The sequence below is a fragment of the Capsicum annuum genome, chromosome 6 (genome assembly GCF_002878395.1).
Source record: "Capsicum annuum cultivar UCD-10X-F1 chromosome 6, UCD10Xv1.1, whole genome shotgun sequence".
NCBI classification, from domain to species: Eukaryota; Viridiplantae; Streptophyta; class Magnoliopsida; order Solanales; family Solanaceae; genus Capsicum; species Capsicum annuum.
In genome coordinates this window covers 170,748,821-170,771,358 of record NC_061116.1, presented here as the reverse complement: position 1 = coordinate 170,771,358, position 22,538 = coordinate 170,748,821, and positions in this window count along the sequence as shown.

Here is a 22,538-nt window from a genome sequence, read left to right as displayed (position 1 = left end):
ATGTGTCCTAGTAAAATTGCCATATGACTCACTACTAAATAGGTACAAACATAAGTCATCTTCCATCCCTTCATTTTGGATAAGCATTCATTCTTATGTATTGGCTATAAAATAAATAGCCACTATCAATAATAAATGACTACTAATCTTCTACTCTCCATTTTGTATACACTTGCATTTAATTACTTTAGATAATTTATATCATGTTATCAGCACGAGCCTCTGCAAAAAAATTTCAACGATATTTAAAGGTTAGTATTTACTTTTTGTAAATAATATCTAATATTTTTAAACGCTAATTTAGTGTCCTAGATAGATCGGGCAAAACTTATATGTCCTGGGCACTAGATGCCGAAATACATTTAAGTGCAATGGGTCTGGCAGACACCATAAAAAATTACAATAAGGCATCAAATCAAGATAAGGCCAAGGCCATGATATTTCTTCGTCATCATCTTGACAAAGGTTTAAAAATGGAATACCTCACGATTAAAGAGCCCCTTATGTTGTGGAACAATTTAAAAAAAAGATATAACCACTTGAAGATGGTCACTCTTCCACAAGCTCGTTATGAATGGACCCATCTGAGGTTGCAGGATTTTAAGAATATAACTAATTATAATTCTGCGATGTTTAGAATTAAATCGCAGTTTAATTTATGCGGGGAAGATATCACAGATCACGACATGTTAGAGAAAACATTCTCTACTTTTCTCGCCTCGGGTTTGCTCTTGCAGCAGCAGTACTGAGAAATAGAATTTAAAAAATATTCTGAATTAATTTCTCATCTTCTTGTTGATGAACAACAAAATGACCTTTTAATGAGAAACCATGAAAGTCGACCTGCTGGTACTGCTCCATTTCCAGAAGTGAATGCTGCAAATTTTTGCCCTACTAGGCGTGAAAGAAGTCCTGATTCCAGTCGTGGTCGTCGTCATAGAAGATATTTTAATCAGGGTAATCATCTTGCAATAAAGAATAACCCTCAGCACCAGCAGTGCAAAAAGAAGGGGGAAGTTCCTGAAGCAGCGCCAAGGATGAACTCTGAAAGTAAATGTTATCGATGTGGACAAAAGGGGCACTGATCGCGTACCTATCGTACGCCAAAGCATCTGGTAAAACTCTATCAGGCGTTCCTTAAAAAAGCAGAAAACGATGTTGAAGCAAACTTCCTGTTTGAAGATAATGTCAAGCCCATGGACTTGGAAGTTTCAGATTTCTTTGTAGTTCCTGAAGAACATGTAAATCACCCTGTCGGTGATAATTATGAAATAGTCTAATTATGTTACTTTTATGTTCAAGTTGTATTAGTTTACATTTATATTAATAATAATTAAAGTTTGTGTAAATACGTTATATACTAGTAATGCTATAATATTTACTTTATTTATATTTTTATTTTGAAGAATATGAAATCAATAATCGATCGTAACGATATTTGTGTAATTGATAGTGGAAAAACGCACACAATATTTAAAGATGTAAAGCACTTTTACCACTTACTTAGAAGAAAAGCAAATGTTACAATAATTTCTGAAAATTCAAAATTGATTGAAGGCTCTGAAAGAGCTACTATATTTCTGTCTATGGGAACAAAATTAGTTATAGGAGATGCATTGTTCTCTTCTAAATTCCCAAGAAATTTATTGAGTTTTAAAGATATCCGCCAAAATAGATATCATATTGAGACAATAAATAAAATGAATGTCGAATATCTTGGTATTACCAAGAATGTCTCAGGCCAAAAGAAAGCGTTGGAGAAATTACCAACTTTGTCTTCTGGCTTACACTAAGCCGAAATTAGTACAGTTGAAGCACACTCTATCGTAAATCAGAAGTTTACTAATCTAAATACGTTTGTGCATTGGCATGATCGAATAGGCCATCCTGGCTCAATAATGCTGAAACGAATCATTAAGCATTCAAAAGGGCATCCGTTGAAGAACCTGAAGATTCTTACAACTAATGAATTTTCATGTGCTATTTTTTATCAAGGCAAACTGATAACTAGGCCATCGCCACTGAAAGTTAGCATTGAATTCTCTCTATTTCTAGAATCTATACATGGGGATATATGTGGGCCTATTCACCCACCTAGTGAGTTATTTAGATATTTTATGGTCTTAATAGACGCATCTTCAAGATGGTCGCATGTGTGCCTCTTGTGATCTTGCAACCTGGCGTTTGCGAAATTATTGGCACAAATAATACGATTAAGGGCGCAATTTCCAAATTATTCTATTAAGGCTATCTGCCTCGATAATGCTGGAGAATTTACATCCCAAGCTTTTGATAATTATTGTATGTCAGTTGGGATACTAGTTGAACATCCAGTAGCTTATGTTCATACTCAAAATGGCCTTGCTGAGTTATTTATTAAGTGCCTACCATTGATAACAAGACCATTACTTATGAAAACAAAATTACCCACTACTGTTTGGGGTCATGCTATCTTGCATGCATCATCGCTTGTTCGTCTCAGGCTACTCATTATAATAAGTACTCTTCGTTACAGTTGGTCCTCGGTCATGAGCCAAATATACCTATCTACAAATTTTTAAATATGTTTTATATGTGCCAGTTACACCACCACAGCGCACTAAGATGGCCCCTTAATGAAGGTTAGGAATATATGTTGGGTTCGAGTCACCCTTTATAATCCGCTATCTTGAACCATTGACTGGAGATTTATTTACTGCTCGATTTATAGATTGTCGATTTGATAAAATAAATTTTTCGTAATTAGGGAGAGAAAAATGTGAACTAAAAAGAGAAATTGCGCAAAAAGTTTCATCATTATCTCATTTTGATTCACGTACCCTAATGTGAAAATGAGGTCCAGAAGATCATTCACTTACAGAAATTGACGAATCAAATGCCAGGTGCATTTACTGATTTGAAAAAGATAACCAAGTCACATATCCTTAAAGCGAATGTGCCTATCCGAATTGAAGTTCCAAAAGAACCATCTTCTAATGTAATAGCTTCTGAATTCCAAACACGCCTGAAGAGTGGTAGGCCTTTGGGTTCAAAAGATAAAAATCCTAGAAAAAGAAATGAAGAATGATAAAGATAATATTATAAAAGATTCTCTTGAAGAGACTCAAAATCTGATTAATCCTGATATTTCTGAAGAAATCAGCGAACCCGAGACTCAAGTGAATGAAGAAATTTCACTAAGTTCTAATAGTGATGAGGTAAATTTAGATCGATCAAAAATTACGGTGAATAATGTTTTTGCATATAATATTGCACTAAATATCATGCAAGACAATGAGGACATTGAACCTCTATCTGTCGAAGAATGTCGATAAAGAAAAGATTGGCCAAAATAGCAAGAGGCGATTCAATCAAAATTAAACTCATTAACTAAACGGGAGATTTTTGGACCAGTATTCCAAACCCCAGATGGTGTAAAACCATCCGGCTATAAATGGGTCTTCGTACGTAAAATAAATGAGAAAAATGAAATTGTAAGATACAAGGCATGCCTTGTTGCACAAGGATTCTCTCAAAGACCCGATGTCGACTATGAAGAAACATATTCACCTATTATGGATGCAATAACATTTTGATACCTTATCGGTCTAGATGTATATGAAAATCTTGAAATTCATCTAATGGATGTGTTACAACTTATCTTTATGGTTCACTTGATAACGATATTTACATAAAAATCCCAGAAGGATTAAAGATACCTGAAGCATATAGTTTAAATTCTCAGGAATTATATTAAATCAAATTACAAAGATCTTTGTACGGTCTAAAACAATTAGGGCGTATGTGGTATAATCGCCTAAGTGAGTACTTGAAAAGCGAAGGATACATAAATGATGTCATTTGTCCTTATACTTTCATTAAAAAAATAGCGTCAAGATTTGTTATACTCACTGTTTATGTGAATGATATAAATCTTATTGAGATTCTAGAAGAGGTCCAAAAGACAATTAAATATCTAAAGAAAGAATTTGAAGTGAAAGGTCTTGGAAAGACAAAATTTTATCTTGGTCTGCAAATTGAACATTTAGCAGACGGAGTCTTTATCCACAAAACTGCCTATATCCAGAAGGTTTTGAAATAATTTTACATAGACAAAGCATATTTATTAAGTACTCCAATGGTTGTTCGATCACTCGAAGTGAGTAAAGATCTATTCCGACCTCTAGAAGAGGGTGAAGAGATTCTTGGTCCTTAAGTACCATATCTCAGTGCTATTGGTGCACTTATGTACCTCGCTAATGCAACAAGGCCGGATATAGCATTTTTTCTGTTAATTTACTAGCGATGTATAGTTCTTCTCCTATGCGAAGACGCTGGAACGGAGTTAAGCATATATTGACGTACCTAAAAGGGACTATTGATATGGGTCTTTTTTATACTAACAAACCTAGTCCAGATCTTATTGGTCATGCAGATGCAGGTTATTTATCTGACCCACATAAATTACGATCTCAAACATGCTATGTGTTTAAATATGTAGGTACTACAATATCATGGCGATCGACAAAGCAGTCCATCGTTCCTACTTCTTCTAATTATTCTGAGATAATAGCGATCCATGAAGTAAGTAGGGAATGCATATGTCTGAGATCAGTAATACATTCCATCAAAGAGAGATGTGTCCTGAAGCTCGATATCAAGGTACCTATGGTTATATTTGAAGACAATGCAGCATGCATAGCTCAATTAAGAGGAGGCTTTATAAAGGGAGATAGAACGAAACACATTTTGCCAAAGTTATTCTTCACGGACGATCTCTGGAAAAAAGGTGATATTAATGTGCAGCAGATCCGCTCCAGTGATAATCCAACATATTTGTTCACCAAATATTTACCAACTTCAACCTTCGAGAAGATGGTATGCAGGATTGGGATGCGAAGAATAAACCGGTTGAATCGAGGTCTTCATCAGAGGGAGTAAGAATACGCGTTGCACTTTTTTTTCCTTAACCAAGATTTTTATCCCACTGAATTTTTTCTGGTAAAGTTTTTAATGAGACAACATTCAAATACGTATTCAAATAGATTTTTTTTACATGGACATCTAAGGGAGAGTGTTATGTAAACATGTAAAAGTCCATGAGTCCTAGTAAAATTGCCATATGGCTCACTACTAAATAGGTACAAACATAAGTCATCTCCCACCCCTTCATTTTGGTTAAGCATCCATTCTTATGTATTGGCTATAAATAGCCACTATCAATAATAAATGACTACTAATCTTTCTACTCTCCATTTTGTATACTCTTGCATTTAATTACTTTAGATAATTTATATCAGATCCATATATATTAACCAATTACTCATTTAAATGTTTGTATTCAAATTCCAATTGACAACTGAAATTTCATTACATGAAAACATGAAAAAGGGTTCCTAAAGAAGTTGGAGTTCAAAATTGTTGGTTCACATGTGTTTTGCTAAATTCACAAACTACATGAAAACATTAGTTGCTTTGAGACATGATTTTATCTATAACAACAATGTATTTTGTGTAATCTGGGTTCTAGGAATCGGTAAGATATATATAAATTTTATCACTATCTTTGCGATTTTAAGAGATTGTTTCTGATAGACCATTGTGTTCAAAAATAAAATTATTTAAAAAGAAGATTGCAAGACAAAAAAATGAAACCAATTTAGGATAAAAGTAAAACGAACTAACGGTAGTACAAACATATTAAAGAATAAGAAATTACGCGATTAATAAATACTACTAATAAGGAGAAGAGGATATGAGGCGAGCCTCTGCCTCTCCCACCTAATAAATGTGACTTCATTCAGGAACTTACTGACCTTCCACCTTCATTCTCGATCTCTATATTTTCCTGTCTAGCTAGCTAGGTTTATGTCCTTAGCAAGTTTAATTTGTGCCATGAGACGTTATCAGAAGAACATTAATGAATCATGCATGAACCAATCGAAGTTAGATTTTTTTTTTTAAAATGACCGCATTAAAGTGGTATTTATTTTTGTTTTTTTACTTATTAATATTTGTGTGGCAGCGTGTGTGTTTCACTTCCGGATGATTGTCTTGCTGCCTTATTAATGGTTAGTTATTTGAGTCCCCAAGTTGATTCATCATACATTTTTTCCTGTCCTTTTTTTGTTTGGAATTATTGGTAGTCAATCAATTCTAGGAAAAATATAAATACTAGTACTCCCTCCATTTCATTATACTTATCCCAAACTTCCTAATTTGATTTCTCATTTTATTTATCATTTTTTATTAATGAAGATAAGATAATTTTTTTTCTTTTTTACCTTTAGTCTTAATTATTTTTTCTTCAAATTAAAATATAAACATCATTTAATAGAGGTACTGTGATAAATAGTCATGTTATTAATTGTTTTTCTTAATCAATGTATAATGTTAAATTGGGACAAGTAAAATGGAACGGTTAGAGTAACATATATGTATAGTAAGAGATGTGGACTAAAATGGTATCTGAACACTTATTTTTTAGGCCAAAGACATTGATAGATACTCAAACTTGTTGCCAAAATTCACTTAGACCCCTAAATTATGGCTTGTACCTATCAGGCCCCTAACCCCCCCAAAATTTATTCCAATTGGGCATTTTTTGCCTACATGGCACTGCGTGTGTTGTTTAGTCGCGGGTGGCGCGTGACTCGTGAAACAACTGTCTATGTGGCAAAAGTTAACGTTATTTAATGTATAATTTTGCCATCCCCTTCAATTTTCCTCTACTTTAAACCTAATTTCCTCTTCTTCTTTCTTCATTCTCTCCTCCATAACTGATTTCTCTCTCAACTTCTCTCATCTCACTATCAAATTTATCTCATAATTTCTTTTAAATCATTTTTTTCTCTCATTTTCGATGAGAATGTCAAAAAATTCCGTTAACATTGAGGTTTTCGATTTGTGTTATTGTTCCGAATTTTGTCCATTAAGAACTTCAAGGACTCTATCAAATCCTGGTCGTAGATTTTTTGGATGTAAAGTTCCAAAGGTTTGTATCATTTTCACAGATTTTAATTTTATTTTTTGGTGATTTTTTTATTATTCTACGATTTTTACATTTTAGGAAATGATGGATGTGCGTACTTTAGATGGATTGATCCAAAACCTTCAATTTTTGTGCATCAAAATCCTGAGGTAGAATCGATCTTAATGATAAAGTGCAAAGATGGTGAAAATTTGTGTGATCGATTGAAGCAAAAGCTCAAAGACGTTGAACAAGAGAGGCACACTTTGTGTGAGAAATTGAAAGATAGTGAAGAAAAGTTGATTGCATTGAGGCAAAAACTCGAAAAAGTTAAACTTGAAAGGGAATGTGCTAAGCTCAAATTGAATTGACTTGTTCTATTTCTTCTCATTGTTCTTACTGTAAAGTGGTTCTCTAATATGGTGTAATGGTTAGTTTGTTGTATTTGTTTGGTTAGTTTAGTTCGTAATGAATTTGTAATGGTTAGTTTGTAGTAGTAGTATTAGTTTCTTATAGTTGTTTGGTTAGTTTGTAGTAGTAGTAGTAGTTTGTTGTAGTTGTTTGGTTAGTTGGTAGTAGTAGTAGTAGTTTGTTGTAGTTGTTTGGTTAGTTTGTAGTAGTAGTAGTTTGTAGTAGTAGTTTGAATGAATTGACATGTTTTGTATGACAATCTCATTGTCAATTAGCTACTTTGTGTCTAGTTGTACAACTTCTTAAGTTAACCATATAGCCTATTTATAACTACTGAAGGTATTGGTAAAAATGAACTATATTTGAAACAACAAATCATATTAAAATTGCTCAAGATTGAACTAAAAGTGCAAGCAGCTGGATATCATATTAATACAACTCAAAATTGAGCTAAAAACTGCATACAGTAAACAAGGTGTTCAAAAAAAGCTCAACATTGAGCATAATAGTGTTCTAGTGCAGCATACACCAAAATATTAACTGCTGCCTAAGAAAAAGTTGTTCAAAAACTAGTAACACAATTTGTTCAAAGTCATTAACCTTCATTACAGTACAAATCATTTCTAAATGAACTACTTCTTTGAAGATCCAACTGATGAAGAAGACTTGGCTGCAACCATTTTTTTCTCTTATTTGCTTTCATTTGTTGTAATTGTGTGCCGGTGACTGCATCTTTTCCATTCCACTTTAGGCCACTAGGTTTAAAACCAATATCTATATTGGTTGGTGAAGCACTCTTTAAATTTATACCTCTATAAAGAACCCTCTCACTTGATGTACCAGGCTGCAAAATTAGACATAATTGTAAGACAATGAACATTGAAAGCTTGAATGAAAACATTATTATAAGTACATAATGAGACAGAGAGAAATATATTATACACTTGGGTTCCAGTTGCTGGATCCGAATAAACACCAAAACCAGTTGCAGGTCTTTTGTATCTAGTAGCAGCAACAAATGAGGTAACATTGTATGGCCTCTTGTTGGTTGGCAAAGGTGGTACTTGACTTGAAGAGGAATTTCTTCCACTTTCAAATGGGGTCCCTTTTGCATTGGCTATTTTTCTTGCCAATCCTCTACCAATCCCTCCTTGACCTCTACCAGAACCACCTCCCCTCTAAGCACCACATTGACCCCTACCAGAACTATATTTACCTCTACCAACAGCACCTTGACCTCTACTAGCATCACCTTGACCTCTACCAGCAACACTTGACATCTTTCTTTGAGATGCTCTTGGCACAGCAGCTGTGTCAGCACAAATAGATCCTGATTGACTGAATTGTGTAGTTGCATATATATGAAAGGTGGAGCTTAACTGTGAATAAATGCAACACAATATTTTTAACAGTTTTCAATAATAATATTAAGCAGGAGAAGAATATTAAGGCAGCAGAACATATATAACTTACTCTTACTGTCTGACTTTAAGTGTAGGTATCTCTTGCCATTGCACTGGTGTCACCACAAATAGAACTTGATTGTGGTGGTGGTGGATTCCATGAAGATGCAGGCTGAGTGCCAGGTTGACTACTATTACTGCTCCCCATACTATTCTAACATACAAACAAAAATATGAAAAGTTGAGAAATATGTTAACTTTACAAAGTATTATGAAATTCATTTAAGGCTTACCATTTTGGCACACATAGTCTTATTATGGCCAACTTGCTTGAACCTTGAACAGGTGATCTTGACACCTTTTTTTGAGAGTTTGCCCCACTTTTTTGGCTCATCCTTGCTCTTCCTTCTGTTCTTGTCAGGTCTGCCTGACATCTTTCTTGGTTTTGGAGGTTCAATTGATGGATTTGTGGTTTCCGACCACATTCTCATATTGGTAATTGGTTGCATGAGATGACTATAAGACTTAAGAAAGGTTTCTTTACTATAACAGTGCTCTACATGCTGATCAAGATCTTCATTCAAGTAATAATAAGCACAAATGACATGAGGACAAGGAATACCTCTTAACATCCATAACCTACAGTCACTACTTCTTGTCCAAGCAAACAACAAATGTGTAACCCCCATCCCCAATTTCAAAACCATTAACTCTATTTCATAGTACTCTACACCTATTTGAATATTCCTTATTAGCTTCTAAAATAGTTCTTGCCATAGGTGCAATGTCTGGAATCTATGTTTCTGCAAATTTGATCATATCTACATGTCTATTCATCATTTTATCTTCTAACATTGTGATTATGAATTTATGTCTAGCAGCTAAGATCCAAGAATTGAAACTCTCACACATGTTATTTTCTACAACATCACATTTGAAATATGTTTCGAAATATGCTCTACCCCAAGAAGTAGGAGGATTAACTAACTTGTCCTCAGTTATTTCTTTCTTACCTAGCTTTGACATTGCTTGCATCTCCTCTCTAAACTTTACTTCAAAGCTTGCTTTTGCACATCTCCAAAAATGCTTCCTTCTTTCTTCTCCTCTCCAGTGCTCATACCAATTGCTCCAAATATGTGTAGCACATATTCTTCTCTTAACATTTGGTAACAGCTCCATCAAAGCAGGAACAAGACCCTGTAATAAGTATTAAGTATTATTAAAATAGGAATATTATTAAAAAAATAAAGTTAAGTAATGAGAAAAATAATTAAGTAATGGTACCTTTTGTTGGTCTGACATTACAGTCAAGCTTTCACCAGTTCCCAGATTTAGATCACCAATTAGATGCTTTATGAACCAGTCCCAGCTATGTTTTGTTTCAGTATCCACAACTTCCCATGCAATAGGATACATTTGGTTGTTGCCATTTTTCCCCAAAACAACCAATAATTCATCCTTACAATCTCCTTTTAGAAAACATCCATCAAAACCAATAATTTTTCTACACCCATCTAACCATCCTTGCTTGAAGGCATGAAAGCACACATAGAAATAAACAAAGAGGTTTTTCCCTAGTTCAGTTTCTTTATCAATTTTTATCCAACAAGAACTTCCAGGATTTATTGTCTTGATCATATTTGCATAGTCACATAATCTGGCAAATTCCAGCTTCCAATCTCTCATATTCTCCCTCATAACAATCTGTTTAGCCCTAAAATAAATAGTTTTACCTATATAAAGACCCAACACCTCTCTTACCAAATCCTGAATTTCCCAAATCCTAATGTATAGCTGAGAAACAATTCTCTCCTTGAACTTTCTAGCAACTTGCTTTGAATCACACATCTTATTCTTGTTTAGAGGTATACACTTGTGAATAGGGTTATAGTTCTTCATAATAAAATTACCCGAATCCCTATCAGTAGAAGCAAACAACAACCAGTTGCAATTATCTGCAATGCACTTTACCCTTATTCTATTTTTTTCATTAGGTTTTAACTTCAACTGCCTTCTATACTCTACAACATAATCTGCAACGGTTTTTCTAAACTGTTTTACACCCTAAAAAATCATTCCAAGCTCAAACACAGAAAACTCACAATTTTCATCATACCTAGTTTTCTTTCTTCTCCTTCTTCTAGGTAGATCTACTCCTCTAACAACATCTACATCTATATCTTTACTATATTCACTCCAACAATTAGAACTATTAAGATATTCCTTAACTCCACCCAACTTTCTAGAATATTTGGTAGCCTTATTTTTACCAATATCCCCAAAGCCTCTATCTACACAACCAGCAACTCCCATAGGTACTTCTTTAGTTTCAACAACCTTTTTTTCTAGCCTTTTGATTTCTTTCTTTCTTGTTGGCTTTGTTTTTACTTCTTGCTTGTCTAAAAGCCCTTAACTCCTCATCAACATCTGAGCCATCTTTTGAAGAAATATCTCCAAGATCTGAATCACTACTCAAGTAATCTGATAACTCACTTGCTAGTCTACTAATATCTTCTACATGAATATCTTTTACACCAGCCTCATCACCTCTTTCTACACCATCTTCTAGGTTAACATCTTCTACATAGATATCTTCTATATTAGCCTCATCACCTTCTTCTACACCAACATCTTCCACATAAGCCTCCCTCTCTTTACCTAAGTTAACATTCTCTATCTCAATATCTTCTAGGTTAAAATTTTCTAGATCAGCCTCCCTCTCTTTCTCTACTCCAACAGATTCTCTCTCTATGTTAGCACTATCATCAACACCAACACTTTCTCTTTCTAGGTCTGCACACTCAATAATATTAGGTGTAGGTAAAAAATCAGTGGGACCATCAAGGTCAAGAATTGGTTCATCTAAAACATGATAGACATACAAATCATTAGAATCCTCATGTTTTAAGTCTTTAACTAGTTCAACATGATGTCTGTCACTCTTAACCAAGTTGAACTGCTTAGTTACTGCATCTTGATAATAAAACTTCCTAACAGTGTCATACCCTAATTCTTTAGTATAAATAACAATTCCAGCATAGCAAAGTGGTCCTTGTCAATATACCTTAGCTCTGGCACACAACTTGAAACATATATAGGGACACCCTTGTTGAAAAAAAATCCCCCATGGTGAAATTTTGTGAATATTATCTCCATTTGTTACGTCACCTACAACAAAAGGGTAAGAATTCAAAGTTAGTTAATGGAATATACCCAAAGTACACACCAATAAGCTAAAAGCTGCAACCTTTAATGCATGTTAAGAAAGAGACGGAATATTCCCAAAATCACAGCCCTAATAGTGAAATTTCAAAATCCTAAAAACTGAAATATGCTAAAATTCAACAAAATTTAACAAATATAAACCATAATAACACTTACACGAGGAAGATCTGTGGAAAATTCCTAAATTTTTCCTTCTATTGAATGGAATTTTGATTAAATCAGGGTTAATTTAGGGTTATCTTAGAGAGAGAGAGTTAACGGGGAGAGAGAAAGAACCGTTCAAATGATTTTTTTTCATTTAAAATGTAATAAGTATACGTGGATTTAGTTTATCCACGTGGAGAGTTTTATGTCGACAACTTTCCACATCAGCGGCGTTTGGAGACACACGCAAACAAGCTGATGAGAACAGGGAAAAAAATGCCCAATTGGAACAAAATTTGTGGGGTTTAGGGGCCTGATAGATACAAGCCATAGTTTAGGGGTCTAAGTAAATTTTGGCAACAAGTTTGAGTGACTATCGATGCCTTTGGCCTATTTTGTATTATAGGATAAAGGATGAAAAACCTACACAAGTCCTTTAAAGAAAAAGGTCATTGCATCCACAATTCAGTTCTCTTTTATTTTTCTTTTGCGAATTTTTATTTGAAAGTTAAGTTACTAAGAAATATAAAAATATGTCATTATTTAATTTTAAATGGATTAGAAAAAAATGTGTCAAGTAAATTAAGTACATCTTGTCCTCTTCATTATTTAGATGACCATCCATGTCCAAGAAAAAATAAGGCCAAAGTCATCGACAGACACTCAAACTTGTTTCAAAAATTCACTTAGACCCCTCAACTATGACCTGTACCTATCAGACCCCTAAACCTCCCGAATTTTGATCCAATTGGGCATTTATTTTCCTATCAGCTAAAAGCTCAAAGTGTGTGTTGCACACACACGATGATGTGGCAAAATGAGCTAATTGAAAGCTGACACGTGGCATTGTGGGTCCAATAATTGTTAAAAATTAATTATAATTTTTTTAAAAAAGAATATAAAAATGGCATTGAGGAAATTATTAAAAAATAATTCTAAAATTAAAATTGATTATTAAAAAAAATTCTAAAATTTAAAAAAAAAAATAAAAAAAAAATGTCATTGAGGATCTAAATTATTAAAAATTATTTAAAAATAGAAATAAAAAAATAATTATTAAAAATAAATTATAAAATGAAAATAAAAAATGACATTGAGGATCCAAATTATTAAAAAATAATTATAAAATTATACAAAAAATAAAAATAAAAAACTGATTATTAAAAAAAATTCTAAAAATTTTAAAAATAAAAATAAAAAATTGCATTGAGGATCCAAATTATTAAAAAATAATTATAAACTTATTTAAAAAATAAAAATAAAAAACTGATTATTAAAAAGAAATTATAAAATTTTTAAAAAAATGAAAGTAAAAAACTCCCCCACTATTCCCCAGCCCCCCCTTCCCCAGCGTTCATCTTCTTCCCCACCCCCACCCCGCACCCCCCGACGTTCCTCTTCTCCATTAAACTTTTCTGTGAACCTCAAAAATACACACACACACAATTTTTGTTTAAATCTACTTCAAAAATTCAAAAGGGGGTCTAGAATAAAGCCATCTTTATTGAAATTTTTCATAAAATGGTGATATTAACGGAGAAAAAAGTGATCTTTCTTGTAATTTTTCAACAAAAAAGTGATCTTTATTGTAAAAATTTCCAAGGAATGGAAAAAAAGTGTATTTTGTTGAAAATTTTCAAGAAATGAAAATAATTATGGTGGATTAAAAAGAATTTTTTCATGTGAAGATGCGGGTTTGGGGTGACGACGAAGACGCGGGGTGGGGTAAGGTTGAAACGATAAAGACCCGAGGTGGAGTTGAAGACGCAGGGGGTGGGGTGGGGTGCTGTGAAGAAGATGACATAGAGGGGTGGGATACTTTTTTTAAAAAAGAATTAAGAAATTATAATAATTAAAAATTATATTAATAAATAATTTAAATATAAATTTTTTAATTAATATTTTTTGGGCCCCCTCAGTGCCACTTGGCATATTTCAATTCGTAATTTAGTAAAAAAAAAAGAATTTCACGTGCCTACAGCAAGTGCATTGCACGCGAAGTGCCATGTAGGCAAAAAATGCCCAATTGGATCAAAATTTGGGGGGTTTAGGGGTCTGATAGGTATAGGTCATAGTTGAGGGGTCTAAGTGAATTTTCGAAATAAGTTTGAGTGTCTATCGATGACTTTGGCCAAAAAATAATGACACGTGGACAGTGACGGAGTTAGGATCTTTGTCAAGGAATTCAGAAGTATATATATGAACTAATCGAAGGAAGTTCAACATCTTTTTTTATATATATATATATAATAAAAAAAATTAATCATATATAAATAATATAATTTTCTATAAAAAAAAATTCTCATTAAATGCTAGCTCCGTCCGTGCTCGTGGAGGTCCCATATACCATGCAAAATATCGATAACGTTATCTTGTTTCCCACCAAATGATGAGAAGAGGGAACTCAATGTCTCATTGTTATTCCAATGCTTATATTAAAGGGAGAAAAGTTTTACAAAAGTTGAAAAAAGAATGTAAACATCCAACTTAACTTATTATATTTATATAAATTCTCATCCTTACAGAAGTAATTACAAATATCTCAAATTACATATCTTTGTTGAATATAGCGAGAGCTAATTATGTATATCTCGACAAACTCAAAATTGAAAAAAATGAATCTGGAGCTAATTATGTATTTTTATAAAGAAAAAAATATATCTTTGTTGATATATCGAGAGCTAATTATGTATCTCGACATAGCCAAAATTGAATTTTTAAATAATTATGCAAAATATCAGAGTTTCTATAATTAAATTCAAAGCTGTCAGGATTTATGCTGCTTGCACAAAAAAGTTTCATTCTCATAATTCGTACGTGATGTTTTGAACCAAATATACTGTTATTGGTCTTAAGCCGGGGGTCTATCGGAAAAAGTATCTCTACTTCTCTTAAGATAGTGGTATGATCTGCGTATACTCTACCCTCCCTATACCCCATTAGGTGGGAATACACTGAGCATGTTATTGTTGTTGATGTTTTGAACCAAACTAATTTTAATGGGCCGGTTAAAATATTGGAAAGTTTCTTTTGAGATCCGGGCCTAATTATCAAGTGGTTAAAAGGGACGAGCGATTTGAAAGAAAGGTTTATGCGTATTGTTGTGAAGCTCTGAATATGTTTGGTATCTCATCTCCTTTTTGCGACCCTTTTTACTATGCTATTCTCGTCATATAATTAGTGTGACTATTACCTTCTTATTTGAATTTTAAGTTGTAATTTGTGTTCAATGATTATAAACATATTGGGGTAAAATCGTTTACACTCCTGAACTTTACTGTAAAAATCAAACACCCCCCTCAACTTTGAATAATAGTCATTTTTCCTTTTTTTTTTTCTATTTGATTTTTTAAAATACCTATTTTACCCTTATATTTATATCAATATTTATATCTCTTTTTTTTAAAAAAAAAAAACTTTTTTATAATAATATTTTTTTATTTTTAATCTATATAACATATTTTCTATAAAAGTTAAAAATTATTTTTAAGATAAAAAAATAAAAGTCAAAAATGTTAATTAAGTATATAATTTAATGACAAACTATAATATTATAAATGAATTTTATTAAAAGTCAAAACTCTAATATATATATTTATACGTGAGAATAATACGTAATTATAATTTTATAAATATATTTCAATGTAGGTATACAAAATAATTAATAGTCGAGGGTCTTTCGGAAATAATCTCTCTACCTCTCCGAGGTAGTAGTAAGGTTTATGTACCCCTACTCTCGGTATAGAGATTGTTTGTGTACCCCTACCCTCCTCAGACCTCACTTAAAAAATTCACTAGATATGATGTTGTTGTAGATGTATATTTGTTACAAATCAAATGATTGTTGTTGATGAATTTGGAATTATAATTTAGAAAATAGTTAATATTAATAATCAAAACTCGTTTATCTATATAGACATTAAAAAATGAGAAAAAAATCAAAATATGCATCTATATACGTAATTACATACTCACATACATACTTAATACATATAATATAAAAAATTTGAATGTAAAAAGTACCTTTAGATTTGTAATTAATTATAAAAGAATTTACTAATAATGTTAAAAGGTGGGCTTGAGAATTTGTATACCTACACTGAAATATATATATATATAATTATAATTATCTATTATTTCACGTATAAATATATATTAGAGTCTACTCCTTTGGGGGTAGTGGTATGGACTGCGTACATTTTATCCTCTCCAGACCCCACTATGTGGGAATTTACTGGGTTTGTTGTTGTTGTATAAATATATATTAGAGTTTTGATTTTTAATAAAATTAATTTTTACTATTTTACTCATTTATTTCATTATAGTTTGTCATTAAATTATATACTCAATTAATATTTCTCACTCTTATCTTTTTTCATCTTAAAAATAATTTTTAAATTTTATAGAAAATATGTTATATAGATTAAAAAATAAAAAAATATTTTTATAAAATTTTTTATTTTTTTTTTTAAAAAAGAGATACAAATGTTGATATAAATGTAAGGGCAAAATAGGTATTTTAAAAAATTAAATAGAAAAAAGGAGGGAGAATAATTATTGTTCAAAGTTAAGGCAGTGTTTGATTTTTACAATAAAATTGGAGGTGTAAACGATTTTAACCCTAAACACATTTGGTGTTTGTGTTAAAAATCCAAATCGTCACACCTGATATGTCTAATTAATAACTGAAGAGCCTTATTTACTCCATTTTAAGCTTTGGTGGAAGAAAATATCGAGTTATAATAACCATATACTATTTTCTTTAGTTTCTACTTATCAAGGTTTCTATTTCCATTTCGTATGAGCACATATATTTGCAAGTGAAAGGATTTTTAAATGTATGGTTGCCTTATATTTTAATTTCTTTCGACGTTTAATTAGGAATTTTGCATTTTAAAATATGATTAATATAAATTTGCCTTAGTAAATTTATTTCACGTTTAAGCTCTTTTTTATTTTATAACAGAAGAAAGGTCTTGCTTCTAGAAGAACTTTTGAAAAGGTCTTTTTTTACTCATATCTTTAGGTGCGATATCCTTAAATTAAATTTGAGTTTAAATTTATGTTTTATAAGTTAAAGATATAACTAATAACTAATCAAGAATAAATGTCTACCATAACTTGATTTATTAAATTATTTCAAAAATTATAATTTCATAACTATAATTTGGAAATGATTTTATCCTCAAACCAAATGACAGCTTAATTATATCTTAATTATCATGACGTACCTAAATGTTGGATTTTCAGGAGCACGTTGTAGAATTTTGGTAAATAACATTTCCTGTCGGCTTTTAATTTATAGTCCACAACAATATATTTTCTAAATCTTAACTACTTTAACTAGTACATTTATAGTCCATGACAATATATTTTCTAAATCTAAACTACTTTAACTAGTACAAAAAGAAAACTACTTTGACTAATTGGTCTACCTGTGACTAGAGATAAAGGGTCTTAATTTAACATGCTTTATGGAAATTAATTAGTATAAATGACACAAAGTTAGAGATGGATCTAATATTACAGTATCGGCTTTAATTTGAACCGGTACTTTCACATTGCTGGTATTTAGAGTCTTGATAAAGTAATGGCAGATGAATTAGTAAAATTTAAATAGAATATAATAGACATTACTCAGAATTTAGACTCAAGTAATGTTGGTGTTGTATTAATGGGTGCAAAGGATAAATTTACTGGGAGCTAGGCGTGCATCTGGGCACCTGCAGACGCAAGATGCAGGCGCATGTCGAGACCTACGGCCGCATGTGGGCTATCTGCGGCTGCATGTAGGGGGTCCGTAGGTCGGCGACGATTTGAAAGAATGTGTCTTTTTAAAAATTATTGCTTCTTTTTTGAAGCACTATCTTTTGATTATGAATATCTGAATTTTTCCTAAGATTAAGGCACGAAACTTTGAAGTGAAAAACATCTTCTTCCTAAAAACTCAAGCGTGATTTATGCATCGTTGAGTGTGTTCATAGTTTGATAGAGTTTGAGGTACCGCCACTCTATTGATGTGATTTATTTATGGGAAAATATATCCCATAACATGTGATACTTCAGAGAATAATTTCCTTAAGGACACATCAGGAATTTGATGGACTTATTTTCTAATCTTCATCTCTTTTGAAGCGTTTGATTTTGCTATTTTTCAGAAATACTTTGAATTTTATCTTGTTAATATTTATAAGTTGGGTTTGAACTTTTTGTTGAAGTTGAAAGTTATGAAATAGAGTTAAAACTTCACTTGATGTGTTCATATATTAGTTTGAATTGAAATTATTATTGAAAAATACAGATTTTATTAAATTCGAAAAATAATAATATATAAATAATATAAATAAGTAGGTTAATTTTAAAATGACTCAGCTAAATTAAACATCTCGAACCTAGAGAATAAACTTTTTGTATGGAACAACGTCTGTTTGCAGCTTGCAGAGAAAAAAACAAACTGCGAGAATATGTATTCGATAAAATAGAGAAATTTGACAAAAGATAGTTATAGTACTTACTGTATGTTGTATGCCGACCCACTTTATTCTTGTGTGTGCTAATTCATAATTTGATATGCTTCGGTGTTGTTTTTTAATACGAATTTTTTGAAATATGAGTTAATTTAAAATTGTTCGAACTATATATTGACTAGTGGCTACAATTAGAGCAATTTACATTTTCTTATATTGACTCAAGGATGTTCACACGACAAAAGGTTGAAGATCATATTTTTGTGAATCGAATCCTACTTTCAAGTAGTATGTTCTATGCTTAACGCATGGAGTAAATAATAAATACAAACATAAGCTAACTAAGGAATGTTTACCCCCCAAAATACCAAAGATTTATCCGTCTTTCCAATCTTAGACACAAGAAAGAGGTATAGAAATTATTATTTTTTTGTGTGTCGAAGCAAAAAGTAATAATTCTTGATCCTGCTTATTAAAAATTTTTATCTTAATTTTGATTTTTTTTGATGTATCAAAAATCCTTTACTCTAGTCTACACCCACCCTCTTCACGTCTAATATATGGAGTGATGGACAAATGAAAGATTTGCTTGATGAACTTGGAGGGTCACCTGGGCAAAATATTATCAAAAAAGCCAATATTTAAAACCATTAAAAAATCGTTAACCCAATAACAATAAATCAATAACATTTTTATCGATTCGACTTTTGTACACCCCTACCTTATACGTTAGTGTAATGTATGAGATAAACCGTTTTGCCTAAAATTAACGAAATAAAATCAGACATCATTATTATCTCACATAATTAACAACAATAACTAATGTACTGATTTTGTGTAAGCTTAAAAATAGAAACCGTAATTCAAATTGAAAAAAATTCTGAAACATCGCAACATTTTTTTCATCAAATTGCGATTTTTTTCCTTGAAATTGGAATTTGGAATTCAAATTGAAAAAAATCCTGAAACATCTGTTTTCTTCCATTTGCCAACATCAATATGAACATCGCTATATTGTTTAGGCATTCGAGTTCTTGACAGTCTGAAATTCTATATGAACAACACAAAAGTTATGGTATTGTTGTTTCAGAAAGTATAATATTCTTGAAATTTATCTCAATGATTGCTACGAAATTAAATATTGATGAAGGTCGAAAAGAAGTAAACTAAAGTACATCGTTGAAGCTCCAATTATTATAAAGAACGATAATAGAGTGAGGGTATACGTTGAGTTGAAGAAAGGTTTTTCAGGATTTGTCAATTATCCTTTGTGTATTTCAACGTTTCACAAGTCAAATAAAGAGATAGAGTTTGATCTGATACTGAAGATGTTCTTTGTATTGAAGGAACTGAATCTGATGCTCTTGCGTTAACAGTAGTTGAAACGCAAAATCAGTACTCGTTATACGCTTCAGAATTTGAAGTGAAGAACTTCATTACTGATTGCAAGACACAAAAATAAAGGTTGATCAGCTTTACAAGGATAAAACAACTCTGATTACGGTAATGACGAAATATGTATTTACGAATTGCTTCAACACCAAAGTTAAACGATCTGACAAACAAAGGTATGAACCGACAGTAGATTTTAAATTTTCAAATGGTTTAAGTTTTGGTATAGGTTAACAAAATGTGAATACAACTTGCCGTATTCGTTTTTAGGTTATTTAAGTTCTTACTGATATATATCGTATTAGATTATACGTTGAATACATATGTATCGAAAGAGTTGGGTGTTTTAGTTTAAACAGAATTTCCTATAGAGTTGTGTGACTGTTATTCCTCAAATTACTTATGTATTTTAAATCGTTATACATTAACAAACGTGAAAGACTAACTCTAATTTAAATATATGATATGTACTGGACTGTTCATGCATAAGTATGTTATGTATAGGAAGGTTGTCCTATTTAAACTGATCAAAATTTTCTTATAAACTTCAATATTTTTAAAAAATGGATACATTAAATGTATTGTAACATATCATACATACAAACGTATGTATGAAGAATCTGGTCACATGATAATTTAGCATCTAAATCAAACATGAATTTTATATCTATGTTATCATACATTTTTTCCTGTATATATTTGATGCAGCTATGTACTTCATTATCATACCAAAGATTGCAAGTGGACCCTTAAGGAATCTTGTATGAATGAATCAGATGTTTTTGTGATTCGGCGATTTGATTCCGAACATACTTGCTGACTTAGTGATAGAGTACTAAAAAACTTGATTGCTACAATAATTTTTGTGAGTGAATTTACAACACCAACATTAGTTAATCACAAAAGAATACACACACTGACGGACATAATTCAAGAGATGAAGGTCATTTATGGAGTTGATATTAACTACATAAAGGCATGACACGCAAAAGAGAGATCAATAACGATGCTTAGAGATGATCCAGATGATGAATATCAAAAAATACAACGATATGCTTATATGCTAAATAAAATGTATCTTGACTCCCGCATTAGGATGCATAAGACAATGAATAATGTGTTTAAATACTTGTTTATTGCCTTAAATTTCATGATAAAGGGGTTTTCAATTTTGCCGATCTATTGTAGTTGTTGATGGCGCCCATTTAAGCGGTTCGTACAAAGAAACTTTTCTATCGGCAAGCACACTTGATGGTGCAGGTATTAGTCTTCCCTTTTTAACCCCTTTATCATATACATCTGACAAGTATTGAAACTGCTTATACATAACCTTGTTATGTATAGGGATTTTTGTAAGTATTTAATTAAAATATATATGTTATACATTCAAATAATTTATTGGATTATGATAAAAAATAATAATTAGGTTGTATTCTGCATTGGCTTTCGGGATTGTAGATTCTGAGAATGACAGTTCATGGACTTGATTTTTTCACCAGTTTAGGAAAGCATTTGGCGAACAGAACAATATGTGTGTTGTATCGGATCGAAACTAGAGTATCATAAAAAGTGTGAGCATTGTGTATCCTAATGTCCAACATCTAATATGTATTTGGCATTTATGAAAAAACGTTTGTACTCATTTTAGAAAAAGTAAAGACAGACTTAGTGACATGTATTATTCTATGACTAAAACTTATAGAAAAGAAGATTTTGATTACATTATGTCAAATGTTACTAAGGTTGATCATAGGGTTAAGGAATACCTAGAAGAAGCTGGATGTGAAAAATTATCTCGAAGTCATTCACCTGTGAACAAAAGTAGGATAATGACCTCTAATATAGTCGAATGTATTAATGATTGCTTTGTAGAGTCACGAGAACTTCCTATTTTAGGATTTATTGAAGAAGCAAGTATTTTATTTATTGGCTGAAATTGTAAGAACAGTGAAATTGCATCTTATACCAAGACGACATTAGGGAGAAGATATGAAGACATTCTAACTCTTAATGTCGCGAAGGCTTCACGGATGACGATATGTGTTTGAATATTTATGAAAATAAAAAAAATTATTCGTCAGTAATTTTTATTTCATCATATGTATTGAAGCATGTTTGTCTAACATGTTAAGGCAGCGACAAGTTATTTTTACTGTGTATATGAATTCGAAAGAAGGTACATTATCAATATTGAACGTGACACGTGCAACTGTTACCGATATCAAACTGATGAAATTTCTTGTCCATACGCAATTATTGTATTGAAGAGTAAGAATACAAAAGATTATGATCTTTACTGCTCGAATTTCTACAGGCCAAATACCATTGTTAAGACGTATGAACTTTCAATAATTTCAATGCCAAACATGAAGGATTGGAATGTGCCTCAATTTATTGAAGATGAAGAAGTAGTACCTCCAAAGTACAGAAGATCTCAAGGGAGCCCAAAGAAAGGCAGACAGTTAAAATAAAGTGAATTACTTTCTTCAAGTTCAAACTGTTGCGGTAAATGCGGGCGTGCAGGTCACAACAGACGCACCAATAATT